Raw genomic sequence first — 12,720 nt, forward strand, 5'->3', positions numbered from 1 at the left:
CTTAAAATCATTGCAATTTCCCAAATAGTTACAAACACATAAAATCATTGCAATTTCCCAAATTCATACAAAAACAGTAAAAATACGTAAAATTCCCCCATACAACTTCATGCATATTATATTATATCCATTGCACTAGCTTCGGTCATTGTTGTAGAGTTACTTTAAAACGTTTATATTTTCCCAAATGTGTGCCAACACATTATGCTACGACAGAATCGAATGGGCCTAGAGCTGCTTATCCTCTAAAAGTGCAGAATGCATTGACATTTTTATAGTTTCCCAAAATGATGCCAACCCATTAAACTAAGTCTGGATAAAATGGACTTTAAGCTGCTTGCCCTCTAAAAGTGCTGATTTGCTTATTATACGGGAGCATGTAGAGGAGATTGAATGAACCGCCTATATATGAGAAAGAAATTTGTTAAGACCCAACCCACATATTCTTGTTTTAAAGCTTCTTAACATGCTTCAGTTGTTATTTTCTTTGTACAATGTACCATGTACAATGTGCCTGTATTAAAGTGCAGAATTTTTAAGCGCAAATTAGCTATTTAAGAGAGCCTGACCACTAAAAGAATCTGTGGCAATATGGAGTGGTTCATAATAAAATGTTGAAAAAGATGTACAATGTGCCGGCATTTCAGTGCAGAATTTTTGCGTGCAAGTTTACTGTTTAAGAAATTCTGACTATTTAAAAGAATCTACGGCGAAGTGCCAGGATGTATATAGGTTACATAGGTTTTGATACATTTCTTCAGGCATACCACTGTATAGCAGCACTTGGCCTGCAGACGCTCCACCTATGGACAAACAGAAGGTGTAGAATTAGCGTAAATGTGAAACTTCAGATTTATTTTTGTATACTTTTATCTTCCACTGAACATAATGTTCATGATGCATGGGCAAGCAAACAAGATTTGTGGTTGCTCATACCCTTTGTAATCAGACTCCCTCAACACTTCTTCTTAACAGACATTTCACAACCCAGGTGTCTCCTACAATATCCTGGGATTTTCTTCAGTTGTAATTAATTGAGATATCCAGTGATCCTAATTTTGTGAATTCTGTTCTGGATTTAAGTTTTTCATTGCCACTTTTTCCAGATGTACATTACGCTTGCATACAGAAACTAGTTTTGTGAAAAGAGCTCTATGTATTGAAGCAAACTGTATGCTCTCAGAGTTGTTGCTTCTCTCAAGATGTATACATTGATGTATTTATCAAATTCCTGAACCTGGATATGGAAGGTTGCTTTTCTGCATTGCCAAGCCCTCTAGTGCCAAGCCCTCTAGTTTTCCGCAAGAGCTCTTGATACTGCTTGCTCGTTCAACAATGGTATATCAGGTCGGAGAACTCAATAAAGCTCTTCTCACATTCACTGGAATTTTATAGTTTCTCACCTGATTCCATGTGTTGCTGCTTGTAATAACCTGGGGAACATAGGCACTATGTATGTATGTATGTATGTATATGGTATTTCTATAGGGTAGACCTAGCCAAAAGGCAGCCGAGTGCTGTACATGATCAAAGACAAACATAAAGTCAACGAGCAAGAGGAGGTGGGGCTGTATTGAGGGTGGTAGGTGCATTGTGAATGTAAAGTGTGATGTTGTACTATAGGATGTGTGTGTATGTGCAGAACTTGTGCATGTATATCGGCTGCCCACTGGACTGCACCATTAAGGAGAGATGTTTCTGCTGCCTGGCTGCTGGCCTCTGAACTGAGATATAATAAAGAAGTGGTCCTTGAATTATTTACTAGCAAGTCATATTGTGTTTCCTTTGAGCTCACTCAAGCTTCAATAGGCACTGTACACTTAATCCTACACCTCAATCATCTTTTTCATGGGTCGCAGGGATTTTGTTCCATTGCACTACAATTCATTGTGTTTTATCAAACGGCTCCTAGAATTAATTACAAGGCAGGCTACACTGCTGGATTGTTTAGACTGCAGGTCTCACATGTCACGCACTTGATGTCCTGGACACCTTCTCCCTATCCTCTTCTGAGAGCACTGCCAGACAAAGACCAAAGAGAGCATGAAATCCTTTTTCCATGTAAAACATTCATCGGTTTTCTAAGTGCCGCTGATCTGTCAAGAATTAAATGTAAGCCACTAATGCTAAATTGCAAGTAAATAGGCCAACCTTTAATCGGTGTCTGTGTGTTGCCCTTGTATCTCAATGAGAGTTTACCATGATTTCTAAAGTTCTCTCCCATGCCCTGATATCCTTTAGTGTCCCCTTTATCTCCAACACCAATCCTACCCCCTTCCCTCTCCTTCCCACTCTTCTCATTTTCAGCCCACTCCCTCTGCTCCTACCTGTCAGTCACATGTCTCAGACTAGCTAACTTCATCCACTGTATTGCCTTCCAGGGAGATCCTAACCAATAGAGGGAGATTCCTCCATCCACAAGTCTCTATCTTCAAGTCTGTACTATTCCCTAATCTTGTTTCTTCCTCTCCTCTCTCCTTATCCCTCCTTTCCATCTCTGGTTGGGAAAAAAAGGTCATTTTAAAACAGAAAATGCAAAAATGAGTAATAGCGTTCTCAAACCTGATTTAAGTGGAATTATATGGCCATTTTTCACAAAATGTATCTGCTACCTCTTAAATAAATTCTGATCTGCCCTCCTAAGTCATTGTATTGTCACAGAATTTAAATGTGTATAGTTTTTGAAAGTAATGGTAGAATGTGCTGCAGACATGTGGTGGGAATGTATGATGGAATGCCACAAGTCGGAATCGCGCTGTGCCTTCACAGCACCGTCATTAGAACGAATGTGTCTTTAGTACACATTTGTTCAACACGCAAGTTGTTATACCGACTTGCCTTAGGGGGGCGCTGGATTTTGGAATAGGTTAATTTACTATTCCAACTCCAGTCTGAGCAACAGTAGGAAAGGTGTTGCACTTTAAGTCCAACACCATTCCACCAAAGCGCCCCCTAAAGTAAGTCGTTATAACGACTTGCATGCTGGACGAATGCGTCCTAAAGACACGTTCGTTCTATTGCCGGGTCTGTGAAGGCACAGTGGGATTCTGGCTTTTTTCTAATTCACGTTTCCCATCTGGTGGCAAACGTACGCTTCAATATCGTTCTAGAGGCATATGTGTTAACGCACATACAGTCAAATTTTCTGTTACACACCATTAATATTTGTTTTTATTTTTCCTAAAGATTTTCAAATGTTATGATATATTACAGCTGGAACCGATAGCAGAACTACAAATAACATCAGGATTTGTTTTCTTAAATATTTTTGATTGCATCTATTATCCCGATTAATAACTATCCTTTTAAAAAGCAGGTAACCTGCGCACTATACATTTCCTCTTACGATTTGTGTTAAGTATTAGGGTAGATTTTTGACTTATAAATTAAATATTGTAGATTTCAATGTATATTTCTTCCTACCTATACTTAATTCTGATGATTGTCAGCAGTTATGATGCATTAGCAGATGTTGACAGCTTTCAAAGTAATTATTTTGTGCGTGATCATAGCTTTTGGAAGCAACAGGAAGCTGCACATCGAGCATTAAGCAAAGGCTCTCATTTCCAGCAGGGGTTGCACGCTCTGTCACAAAAGGAGGGGAAATACACAAAGAATAACATTTATTAGAACATTTGTACATTGGGAGCTCCATTGAAAACAATGGAGTGTTCCGGGCTTCTAATGGCCAGGAGAAGCCCGGGCATCAACATTCAAAAAAGGGGGGCCTCATGGAGCCCGAAGGGATTTCAACCCTTTGGGCTCCGTAATGCCTTTGTTTTACAAATTAGAACATTCTGCCCTCTAGGACGATATTATCCTCCAACAATGATATCTTGATGTATTAATGACAAGACCATTGGAAAAATATTCTTTATTGTGCCTGTGTAACTAATTGCAAATTGGATTAAATAGCCCCGAAAAACCAGTCCCTGTAAAATTACAGGATACCCTAACATGCGAATTTGGTAAATTTGCTCTGGGAATTTGATTTTCATATTTTAAATTGCTTTGGTATATTTGGAGAACTGATCCTATTTCGATAACCTACTATTTTTCTTTAACTCATTTGGTGTTTTTAAACAATGAATTCATTTTTGTCAAAGATTCATTTTTTTAATTCGTTATTTTTTTCGTTTTTGTAGTGAATTCTTTTCCTCACAACAATCAATTATTTTCAATAATAGATTCGTTTTTGCCATTTTCTTTTAATAATTTTTCGAAGTGAAATTGGCTATTACACATTTTGCCACACAGCGCATGTGGGACCAGAATTTACTCATTTTGCTTTTCAAGTAAATTAAATTCACCCGGCAGTTCTGGTGACATTTAAAACACACTCAGCCTTTGACCCTTGATACTATGTATGACAGATTGGAATTGATGGAAAAATAATATAAACCACAAAAAGTTACCAATTATGAATTGCCTCAGAACAGATAAAAAATGAAATGCCATGCCACTGGGATAGGGACACATCATTAATGACTCCTGGACCACACTTGATGTATGTTATGTTTTGTTACCAGATTGTATATGGCATATATTTGACATTCGTATGACTTACTAGCACTTTTGGAGTCTGAGCTCCTTTTCCTGCATGGTTCTAAGATTGTTCATTAACTTGAGTGTGGTGGGCTGGTATCATTGCTTTTGGTTACTGTAAATTGATGTAGTTTATGTAGTGTTTAGAGAGGTTTGTATTTCTTCAATAGCGTAGTTATGATGTGTTTGATCCTACTGGTGTTTTTATACTTCATTCATGGATGTATATGCTAGGGTGAACTATTGTCACTTGGCTGGCATGAAGTGTCTATATTGTTGAGGCAAAAAACATATGGTCCTGTCAGGGCAGAACAATTCATAAAATACCTATTGTTTGGAAACTGGATGTTCGGGGTAGGGATCCCCTATAAAACAAAAGCGCAATGAGTATTGAGAATATTTAAAAGAAAACAAAAACTTCTAGGAACATATGGACTATATAGAAGAAATACTCAACCAGATATTGAATTCTATTACTTGCATGTATTAGGTCAACCGTACAATTAGAATATATAAGTGCAGAATAATGTAGGTTGCTCCATTAGTGCAAAAGGGAAAAAAGGTTTGTTCAGAGTGGCAAATGAAAATGTAACTGAGGACATAAGATACAAGTTAATATTGAAGTGCATTAATCTTCTGCGTAGTGCCTGTCTTGAATGTTATGATTTATGCTCCCATACATTTAGGGTAACAGGTAATTATTCTTGAGTGTCCATGGGGATATTGAATCAGTACAGGCCAATAATCAGCTCATTGACGTGTCAACACAAAATAACGCGGTTACTCAGAACCATCTATGCGGGTCTTCATCAGGACGTGTGTGAGAGGCAACCGTGAGTAACATGAGACTCAATGTTTCATTTGGGTATTTTAAGGGCCCTTCCTTTTGGTAAATAGATGGCGTATCTGTTCGTCTGAGAGTTGGGAACCTCAGCATCAAAAGTTTAAATTTTACAGTTTCATTTGAGTATAGTCAACAGGCCCTCCCCATGGCATCAGGAATGGGCACTGTCAGGCTTGTGGAATCAAATCTCGCTTGGACCACAATGAATTATTTTGTGAATCGTTCTGCCCTGACAGGACAATATGTTTTTTGTACTAAACACTATACAGGTCCTGAAGTCTACTGGGTTACCTTAACGCAGTATAATTGTATATTGTTGAGGCAGCAACTTATCCGAGTTATAGAGCGTCAGTGTTGCACATCCACATGTGTGGTTTGACTTATCTAACATGTTCTGTTGGCTGGTACAGTGAGATGTTGTATACAGAAAAGGCTCTGCTCTTTGCGTGGCTACATCTTTAACAAGCATTGACACAACCAACCTGTTTCACTTTGCCTGTGCTGAGAAAGTGACGCGATTGGCTTCCCGGTGTCAAGAAGGCTATGTTAAAAGTATAGAAAATAGTTTTTTATACTTTCAAGATAGCTGCTGCATTGCATAATGCAACCTGACGACACAGTGAGCATTGTGTCACGCAACGCAGCAGCCATTTTGAAGTTCTATAAAACTTTATTTTCTACATATGCTAAATGGCCACCACATTGCATGTTGGAACGTCAAGATGCAGTACACACTATATCATGCAAAACTGTGGCCATCTTGAAAATATGTAAAACCATGTTTTCTATACTTTAAACATAGCCGGACTCTGCTATTGGCTTTGCCAATGCTTGTGTATTTTAAAATCCTCCAGCATTGGCAAATTCAATAGCAGCTATCACCATTGTGCATTAGAAACGTGGTGGGGAGAAAAATATTCGGAATACAATGCAGCGAGCGCAGATCTGGAGCAGCAAGAAGAAAGAAAAAGAGAGGTTTGTAGGGAAAAAAATTTGAAGAAGGCAGTGAACTGATTTCTGGAGCAATATTAAGCAAGAAAAAAATGAGAGGATATCTAGACAATGGGAAGGAAGCAAAAAACCAAACATTTTAGAACAGAATGACAACAAACATACACTCCCATAGAGTGCTAAAAGACAAATGATATGTAGAAGAGCACTGAGAAAAGATAACCCACTGACCTCAGCTATATAAGGATACAACATATCTACTCAAAAGGACATGGTGAGAGCTATGCTTCGTGGGCAAGACATACACAGAATAGAGAAAGACAGCAAATCCAAAAGCAGAACATTGAAATAAACAAGAAAAACATTTAATGAAAGTGCCTCATGTACCTTGCAAAGTATGGGATACAATCCACCCTGCAATGGACAGCAAGAGCCAGTCTGTAGTGAGGCTGCAAAAATATAAGAATAGCTTAGAGGCAATATAAAGAATACTTTTCCAGTTGGGTCCATGATTGCACACTATATCCTTAGAAGAAAGATGGAAGTGTGGACATGAGTCTTGAATAGAGGATGGTGAGATGGATATGGGACTTGTACAACTCAACTATCTAGATACAGTAGGTTGAGTGACCGTATGTGAGCAGAGAAGTGAATTTAGACGAAGATGTCAGCTGGAGCACCAGCAATGAAACTAAAGGAGAACACGAGCAATGCCCAAGATGTTTTATTTTTTATTTATTTTCAAAGTTTTATATAGCGTTGGCTAGACCCAGGGGTGTCAGAGCGCTTTACATGAGGATCAGAGCGTTACAGGTTACATAGTTACTTTAATTACAGGTTTCAAGTAAAGACATAGGAGAAAACAAAAACATGAGATGTGGGGTAGGGAAGGAAACACAACAGGGCAACGAGGAAAACAATGTCAGATGTCCGGCCGGGCAGGTGTCGGCTAAGGGGGTAAACCAGAGCCAAAACTCCTCTATAGCTGCATAGGACAGCTCCACCGGGCATCGGCCAAAGTTTCTCGAGCTCCGAGGTAAGTACAAACAGTTATGGTATCCGCCCAGGAGGCATCGTCAATAGTAATAATAGTGCTAACCCAAAAATGCAGCTTGAGACCAAGTTGAATCTATGGTACAGTAACATGCAGGGAAACAGCTAGAGTAGATGAGTCTAGTGAGGTATTTTCTGCCTTTTATATCCACTGTTGGCGCCACTGGTGCCTTACACAGATAGGAAGAGGCTAGTACTGAAAACTAAACTGCTCTTTCTTGCTCATTGTTCATCTATCCTGGTGATCAAATAAAGCAGCACCATGAGGAAATGTAAATTCGAGCTAGCTATACTCTGTCCGCTCTGCATCTAAAATGGAAACATTTCACATGCATTACATCAATTCACTCATTGAAAAATAGTATGTAGTTGCATTGATCAGAAACGTCATTCAGTGGAATTTAGTTCATTCATATGCCAAGTTTAGGAAATATCATTCACTACACCAAATAACCTCCCTGCACATTCTTCTTAAGACAAGCTGCACCCTATGCTGGTTGCAATCCCGCTGCTCCAATCACACTTGGAACGTAATCACCTCAACAAATCCAGTACCTCTTGCATTACCTCACCGGTACCTACGCCTCTTATGTTCAACATCCATAAAGTATTGCCTGCCTCACCTCAGAATCTGTGAATACTCAGCTTTCAATTTGCCAAGGTCAATATTTGAGCACCTTATCAGTTCTAGCTTTTTCCTTTGCATTTCGGGACCTGTAGTTCTAGCTTCATAATGGAGCTGCAAATATCAGATAGTTAAGAACAAAATAAATAGACTGGATGCGCTACTTACACATGAACATGGAAACATTGAGAGCTCTACTGGCACTGAACTCAGTTGAAAGCAGGGACTTCTTTTTTATGGATCATTAGAGCTGATGGGGTCGCGTTCCAGTGGCAAGCAAAGTGGCGGCGTCACATTCAACAGTATCGGTCAGAACAAGTGATATGAACCGGGTGCCGCTCGAAGGCTGGGCTCTACCTGCTGATCACTTGGGCTCTATTCCTCCACCTCTGCACACGCTCTGAAGGACGCTACGCGGTGCATTCAGGGGACACGCTGCTGCTGCTAACAGCCCCACCAACAAGCACTCGGGACTGCGACGACCAGGGTGCCGTGCGTCTCGCACACCGGCAGCACCTGGCCATCTTCCCGACTCCTCCCCTCCCGTAGCCCCCATCCCGTATTTAACCGCAGCACCGCCTACACGCGCTAGCGGGACGCGCGTGGGGCGAAGTCCGGGGCGAAGACCGGGCAAAGAGCGGGCCGTTTGAGGCCGTTCGAGGAAGGGAGAGGCAGGGGCAGGGCAAACCCTCTTTCATTCTCAACACCCGTTAGCGAAGGACTAAGGACCGAGTACCCATGACGTCTGTTAGAGAAACTCGGAGCAAAACTGTGCACGCCGCTGCCAAGCCCACAGGCACTTTGGACTTATACTTTGCAAAGGCTGGCTCTTTACTGATCGATGATATTACCACTCTAGAGAAGCGCATTTCCCTAGAAATAGACTGGGTAAGAAGATCGTCCCTAGGCCCTCTTAAACATGCTACCTCCCCACTGCAACTGCCAGAACCTGATAATCCTGCCTTGGGGGGGTTATCTGGATCTCCGACATCCTTGAACCCAAATAACACGATTTCATCTACGGTGGATTGTGATATTTCCACCCTAGCTGATTTCACTACACTATCCCTTCCGCCCCCAAGGCTTTCTACTGCACCAATTACACACAAAATAGATATTGCCTCTGAGTCATCCACTATTAATAGTACTACCCCTAATTTACAGCCGACTCAGGGGAACTGTGGGGGAGCAATACCTAAGCGAAAAGGAAGGGCCCAAATTGTAGGGGGGCGTAGACCAAAGAATTCAAAGCATGACTTTAGGGGAGAAATAAACTCTCCGGCTGTGGCTCGCGGGGGAGAGGTTATACCTCTAACTCAGGACAGCAGACCTCTGAGCCCAAAAACTCTAATACGGGAGGAGGGTCTTTCACTCGCTGATATAAAATCTCTCATGAATGAATTGCTCACCCCCTTAACAGATCGTCTTGCAAAACTGGAATCACGCCTAATAAATTTACAAAATGGATTGGTTCAGTTACAAGACACGTTCAAATTATCCAACACAATTACAAAGCCCATAGAAGTATCATTACTTAGGGACAGTTGCGCTCCACAACAGCTCCCCCACCCACACCCTCCCAGATCTACTTCTCCTATAACTCCCAGGCCCACGATCCCCTCTCGGAAAATTATTCCCAGCCTTCGGGATATTCCACTCCTCTCCCCCACACGGTTGCAGGAACATGATAGCAGACACAGACCAGTTAATTTACCGCCCGAGTCAGCTCCTTACACAGTTATCCTAACGGGTATTCCGGAATTAAAACCACTCACCAGCGAACCAGTGATGGCCCTGAAAAACAAGGTCATCCACTGGCTCTCCAAAAATAGGCCTCTACCTGAAGGTATTAACAGCGAGGTCCTTATGGTAAGGAGACTCCCGTGGCTTGGAAATACCAAAAAAACTATCAAGGGTGACTGTGTATTGATTAACTTTAGGGACCCCCGTACAGTATTTCACATATGCAGCTGGCCACACTCAACACCGGGATCTCTCATTCAATCTCTTCCGCTTTCATTTTTTTATCCCCCCATAACAACTGCGCAAGCTGAGGAAGGATGGGACTTTGTATCTAGGAAAAATGGGACTAGGGCCCAAATGGCAGATGGGGAATCCCGGATGATAGGTTGCCCCAGACTCGACCAAATCCCAATCCATAATCGATTCTGTACTTTAGATATGGTGGATTGACCGTCTGCGCCCTTGGGTGGTGGCGCTTCGAACAAAACCAAGAATAGACAATTAGCACCTTCCAATGAGAAGGAACACCCTCTTCATAACATAGTTATTGAAGAGGACGGCCTAGGGGCGGCCCTTCTTCTTCCACCCGCTTTACCTGAGAGGGCTATTTGTGGAACAGACTATGATTCAACCCCACCTCTGAGGATGGATCTGAAAGTGGCTTTATCCCCAAGTCCACCTTATGTGGCATTAAGTTCCTCTCCCCTTAAAATTCTATCTTGGAATATTGCGGGCCTTCCCAACAAACTGAACGACCCGTCTTGGTGCTCTTTTATTGAGCAGAAAAATATTTGTCTCCTACAAGAGACATGGGCTAGAGAAGACATTGATCATATGGGCTTTGCAACATTCTCTACACACGCAATGTGGCGGGGCAGAGGGCGCCCGTCGGGTGGCCTCGCAACATGGGTGGCTGCTGACTTAGGTTGCAGGGCGGATGTATTTCCCACTAATTCAGCAGATATTCTTGCCGTGCTGCTGGAGTGGCCAAATGCCGAAAGTCTCCTGTTGATTAACATCTATTCGAGGCCAACTAACATCACCCAGGAGTCACCCACCATAACGGAGCTCGCACTGCTCTTAAATGAAATACCAGAGGGCACTCCCTATCTTATAGGAGGGGACTTCAACTGCCACTATGAGCCCCTCCCAGGCTTTATGGAAGGCTTGGCTACGGAGGAGGATCTTATGTGGCATATACCACCTACACAGGCTCCGGCACCAAAAACATGGTCCCCCCTGGCTCTGCAAATTAACACTTTATCTTTGAAATATGGCCTTCGGGCCTGTAACGGCAGGTTTAACTCTGACATTTCGGCAAAATGCACTTTTAATAGATTGGGCAGCGAGTCAAGATTGGACTATGTCTTGCTCCCGGTGTCTTCATGGCCCTATGTTAGAGATTTTTGGGTCACTAACAGGGATGATAGTGATCATAACGCCCTTGAACTAAACTATACCCATTCAGGTTCCCAAGCCAGGGGAAATCAAATGGGTGAAACTGAGGAGTGCCGGGTACTCGAGAATAACAGACGTAGAGTGAAGTGGGAGCATATATCTTCCCACCCGGACAAGATATCTAATTTATATGCTCATGCACTGCCCTTACTTGAAAAACTTGAGGTGCTTGTGCAGAAAGACACTATTGAGCCCATACATTCTCAACTGCCACAGCTACACACTGACCTGATCAAAACGGTACATGAATTTCTAACTAAACCAATAACTAGGTCTAATGGAAAAACTTCGGGCCCCTCTTGGTACAATGGTGCTTGCCGTAAGGCAAAAGCCGACCTGCTGAGATCAATTAAGGAAGGAAGGGGTGGCAGGGATATTAGGGCTAGACGAATAGCTTATAAGTCTGTGACCTCTAACGCTAAAAGTGAGTGGGAATACGACAAATGGATCAAACTTACCAACTTCCTGGCCTGTGCAGACTCGCGCAAATTCTGGCGCTGCGTCAACACAGGCTCCGAGGAATTGATATCTGCCATAGCACCTAATATTTCACCTAAGGTATGGCAGGACCATTTCCAGTCTCTTTATAAATCACCTGAGGATGTTGGGGCAAATTCTAGCTATCCCTACTGTCCCCTCGCGGCTGGCGAACCATTCACACTTAAGGAGGTACGAGCTGCTCTGAGTGGACTCGCATCAGGAAAGGCACCTGGGCTAGACGGGCTCCCGGGCGACTTGTTCAAGGAGGAGCCAGATGTCTGGTCCCCCTATCTCTTGATTCTCTATAATGCCATCTTGGGCGGCATGGCTATGCCGGGTACTTGGCTGGGGGCAGAGATCGTCCCAATTTTTAAAAAGGGTTCGCCTCTGCTCCCAGCCAATTACAGACCCATTAGCCTCATAGATGTACTGCAGAAGATTTTTGGTAGACTCATTTTAAATCGCCTCCAGGAATGGATCAAAGATACGGCGACTATGAGTCCTTATCAAGCGGGTTTCCAACGGGGTATTTCTACCACCGACCAAATCTTCCGCTTAAATCTTCTTTACTGGAAGACGGTGCTGATTGAGGGCAGCAGTCTTTACACAGTTTTTGTGGACCTCCGTGCCGCTTTCGACTTGGTGCCTAGAGACAAGCTATGGTCGGTGCTAAGGGACATGGAGGTTCCCGCTGACATCCTTTCAATTTTAAGAAGGTTGCACCAGGGGAATTACGCAAAAGTAAGATGTGGAAGGGGTGGCACCCTGTCAGATGCTTTCCCTGTCGATAGGGGGGTCAGGCAGGGATGTGTCCTTGCCCCGACCCTTTTTTGTCTATTTGTCAACGGGGTTGTAGACTATCTCTGCACCCTGAGTGATATTGATGCCCCAAAGTTGGACGGCAGCAGGGTCCCTGCAATCATGTTTGCAGACGATACCCTGCTGCTCTCCAAATCCCCTATGGGACTCCAAAGGGTGCTGGATGGCTTTGCAGGATTCTGTGTGGAACGCGGCTTGGAGA

The 12,720-nt window shown here is 42.8% G+C and overlaps 1 protein-coding gene across 1 annotated transcript in view; it reads left to right on the forward strand.

The window, feature by feature from the left end:
• Positions 1 to 12,720, forward strand: part of CAP2 (cyclase associated actin cytoskeleton regulatory protein 2) — a 472,201-nt gene that overhangs the window by 305,640 nt on the left and 153,841 nt on the right. The gene's annotated exons all lie outside the window — the stretch shown is intronic.

Source organism: Triturus cristatus, chromosome 5_2, assembly GCF_964204655.1.
Source record: "Triturus cristatus chromosome 5_2, aTriCri1.1, whole genome shotgun sequence".
NCBI classification, from domain to species: Eukaryota; Metazoa; Chordata; class Amphibia; order Caudata; family Salamandridae; genus Triturus; species Triturus cristatus.